The sequence below is a fragment of the Hordeum vulgare genome, chromosome 5H, assembly GCF_904849725.1.
Source record: "Hordeum vulgare subsp. vulgare chromosome 5H, MorexV3_pseudomolecules_assembly, whole genome shotgun sequence".
NCBI lineage: Eukaryota > Viridiplantae > Streptophyta > Magnoliopsida > Poales > Poaceae > Hordeum > Hordeum vulgare.
In genome coordinates, this window is record NC_058522.1 from 572,486,228 (window position 1) to 572,490,709 (window position 4,482).

General features: G+C 43.0%; 1 non-coding gene across 1 annotated transcript; it reads left to right on the forward strand.

The window, feature by feature from the left end:
- The first annotated feature begins 3,007 nt into the window (after positions 1–3,007).
- On the forward strand, positions 3,008–3,080 carry TRNAK-CUU. Its single transcript has one exon. It is a non-coding gene; the product is annotated as a tRNA-Lys (tRNA).
- Positions 3,081–4,482: the final 1,402 nt, after the last annotated feature.

Genomic DNA, 4,482 nt, shown 5'->3' on the forward strand with positions numbered 1-4,482 from the left:
TCGTCAACCTCATCGCCCTCCTCAATGGACATGATCAACCTTGATCTCTTTGGAGTTGTCTTTATGATCATTGGGATCCACTTTTCGTTCTTGCATAGCTCTTTATAGCAATGATGCAACTTGAAGGGCTTGTCACCGAACTTGGTATTCCTATGCTTGAATAGTTGTTGCATGTAGGGGCCATACTCTGCCAATTACACACCACTTGGTGGTGCATGATTCACTTGGTTGATGCAACCGGAACGTCAACTGCATTAGTCATGGATGGTGCTCCAAATATTCTCAAGATAACCTTGCATATGGCTTGCTCACATTTCCATGGAGTTATTGTAGTGCTCGGTAATTATCTTCCAAAACATAGTCTTCGTTTGATATGTTCTAATTGTTGCATCCATGGAGATCGTGCATCAAGAATCACAAAGAGCGATATCCACTTTTTGGTTGTAGTTGGTGTGTGGCCTTAACACCCGCATGCATGATTCCATCACCGCTGTAACCTCTTCTTCATCGCCCACATGCTCATCGTGGACCACCCCCTCAGCCTCCTCCTCTTCTACAGCCACCTCTGCTTCTTGCTCCATGTCTTGGGTCACCTCCTAATAATGCCAAATGTTGTAAGAATTGAACCCACCAAGTCCTATAATGGCCTATGACTCCAAAGATGCTAATAATTCGGTCGTGTTCATCTCCACTATATGACAACAAAACAAAGATACTACATCACCGTCGGCTACAAACAATCACTGATCAGCCGAAATGTTGGCATATTTTTTTACCTTGTAGGCATTTCATAGAACACTTGGCGGCCGTGGTTCTTTTTGTTGGCTGCGCCTGCCGCCCTGCTGGAGTAGTGGTCGTAGGGGGTTCCAAAGTGGTTGAACAAAGAGTCGGCCTTGGACAAGGTGACACTCCAGCCTTCTTCTTCCACTTTTTCTTCGCGACCACCTCGGCGAGGGCCGCCATCTCCGCCATTGGATTTTAAGCTTGTTTTGGCCGTGGGAGGAGTGGCGAGAGGGCGGCCGGCGTGCAATGCCTAGAGAAGATGCCACCACCCCGGAGGCCATTGCAGCGGTTGGAGGAGGAGCTTGGACCCGATGTTTATTTTTTTCATCCCCAAAGTTTTCTTTGGCGCGGGCGGCGGTGCCTAGGTGGTTTCCGGCGGCGACAAGTTGGCGGCGGTGGTCGGCGGGAGTTGGAAGGGACCTGTCTATCCATTCCGGTCAAAGAGAGGGTCATCGATGCCGGGAGCGGGCATGATGGCTGCGGCCGTGGGCACAGTTCAGCGCGCATCGGGGGGGGGGGGGGGCAGGAAGAGAGGCTCCAATTTTACTCGCCCGCGATGGGAGTGAGCATATTTAGGGAAATTGAAGGGGATATTGGTAGGTGGAGGATAATTTTTACTCCACTATTCAGTATTGGGGTTCGGTTAGGTGCGTTGTAAGGGAGGATAACCAAATTTATCCTCCCTTACGGCCGAACAGGGATCGGTTAGAAATGGCCTAATGTGTTTACTACTCCCTCCGTCCCAAAACAAGTGTCTTTACTTTATAATAACTTTAGTACGAAGTTGTACTAGACATTTATTTTGGGACATAAGAAGTATGATTCTATCCCACTAGTTACCAATTCATTATTATCTATTGTTTCTTTCTTTTGCAGATTTTTTAGTCCTGCGTAGTTAATATAGATGATAATCCCTGCAAAAGAAGTTAACATAAATGATAAATTGGTGATGGGTCATCCATGTAATATCCATTCAGTGAAATAAACGACATCTAATGAGATATTTTGGGAGCCAGTATGTAACTTATGCATTTTGGTTGTATTTGTTGAACTTGAAGCTATATATAGCTAGTATTCTAACGAGCTCTTGCTTACGGTTTTCTCGTTCATAAACTTCCCCACATCTGATAAATATTTCTGCTTTCCAAAATGCCCATTGAGGTGCCAAGGTTCTATGTTCTTGCAAGTTTTGGTCTCACAATAGGGTTATCCAACATGATTGTGTCATGAAGTCAATGGGAAATACCAAGGCATGTCAAGGTGTTATTCCAAATGATACAAATTCAGTATAATGATGGTATGATCTAAACAAAATCAGATTCTATAGATTACAATTTGCAAACCAAGATGACACTGAATTGTTGTTGGCGTTGGTGCTTGTTCTTCAGGTCACAGGAAACTCTTAACAATGTTACACAGGATTTTGTACGTAATCATGCTAAAATGACACAAATAGAACTTACATTTCTAGTAGAAATCCCACAGGTAGATGCTTCCTGTCATCACTTGTAGAATTTTGAACCATTAGATAGTCTAGTAGATGAAATGAAATGGTGTCTCCAATATGATCTTGTACACTTCCCTATCCCGGAGATTAGAAAAACCAATCAACAAGTGAATTAGTGAAGTTAGACTCTTAAGCATCATAGTAATTTGTCCATTTTCTCAACCTTTCTATCGACATCATTAGTTGCTTTCTGTTCAAAAGCATCATTAGCGGCTTAATGCTACCTTCTTATTGCAAGAGATAATAGCTCATGAATATCAGGAACTTGATCAGCGAGAAATTCCTGGGATCCCTGCGGCAGCCCCAACTAACTATGAAGAGAAGGCGTGCATTTGAGGCGCAAGCGCAACACGAACAAGCTAGTAGATAAACTGGTTATCATTTGTAAGATGTTTGAGATTTTAGTTGTCGGGGATAACGGCATATTTTTTTTCTGTCTTAGGCCTTTGTCAGTCACATAAGGGTTGTTCCTCTAGTAGATTCCATGGTCCTATATTGAGCATCTGTTATGGAGCCAAGGGGCATCGCACTTCTCTTTCTTCTTTGCATTCTTTTGCTGAGAGAGCTTTCTGAAGATGCCATCATGGCTTTCATTTCTTTGAAGCAGTGTGTTGATCCATCATAATCTTTCTTGTCCTCATTTTCTGCAGGTGATCTCTTCATTGTGCACGTGAATGGAAAGGATTCTAAGCAGTCTTGGAATTTAGCAATCAGCATGCCCGTCTAGCTCAGTTGGTCCAGCGCAAGGCTCTTAACCTTGTGGTCGTGGGTTCGAGCCCCACGGTGGGCGAATTTCCCTTTTTTTTTGTTCTAATGCTACAAACTCTAAATTTATTTTTGCCCAACAAAAATGCCTTTTCTGATGCTCTGTTTGCCCAAAAAAAAATGCCTTTTCTGATGCTCTGTTTGCCCAACAAAAATGCCATTTTCTGATGCTCTGCTAACAAACTGCATTTTCATGCGTGCTGACTTGTTGGCATGTACAAAAAATAAAATAAAAGCAGTGAATTTATATTTCTCAAACTTCAGCAGTGATCATATGATAACATACTTGCTTGTATCCTCTGCTGTCTACAGTGGGTTGCTGTGAAAGATGTACAGCTAATCTTGGTGATCTAACCATACATCTTACTGTTTATGTATCCCAAGTTCCCAACAGACACATCAGTGGGTATGGTAATGTTACTGGGGTTGGTGTTGGTCATTCCACCATCTGAAGAAAAAACACATGCAAACCTCAGTGGTTGTTGCATCTGGACCTGGGGGCTGCTGCTGGGGTGTTCTTCTCCATCCTGTCATCGCCGCCGCAGTTTTGGCGCACAATGTCGTAGGCGTCGCCGGTCCTGACCTCCTGGGCAAGGGAGCAGGGGCAGCAGCACCATCAAGCAGGTCTCTTGTGAAATAACAAGCAACTAATATATCTGGCCAGCTAATTATGTAACAATTAACTATAACTAGCTAGCATTTGCAAATATTTCCACATGTATCCACATTTTTACAAATTATAGCAATTTTTTTACTACTAACTTCTTTTTATTTTAAAATTTCCTTCCATTTTCTTTATTTGTGTCGTTTTTTATCAATACTGCCTAACTAGTACGCATCAATTGACATATCTATACAAACTAGAATGTTATATCCTCTAGTCATCCTCTTCTCTATTGTCCTCTCCTCTAGCACTCTCAATCATAAAAAGCATTCACACATATCCTCTCACACTTATCCATAGAAATTTCTATATCGATTTCCATATCATCCGATATCAAAATTTATCACTCAGTCATATGTTTTCATATCATCTGATAAATATATATTTTTGACCTGATATCATCCGATAAATATTAACCTAGCTACTATATAACTCATACATATGTTTTCATATCATCCCATACAAAAACAGAATTAGTTGAAGATCATGCCAAGCTAGCGCGGTTGTTCTCATTTGGAGGGGGAGACGTGTTGGTGGTGGAGGAGTGGGGCACCGTCAAGATTTCGGTCGAATGCGGCGTAGCGCCGGTGGGGAGGAGCTAGTGGGGTTTCCAATAGGGAATCGGAGACGGTGAGGAGAGGCATGGCAGTGGGAATTAGGAGGCCACCTTGCGGGGGCGGGGGAGGTGGAGGCGGCAAGCATTAGGTTATAGACGAGCTGCCGTGGTCGTATGTGATCTATCGTTTGTAGGGGAGATTGAAAG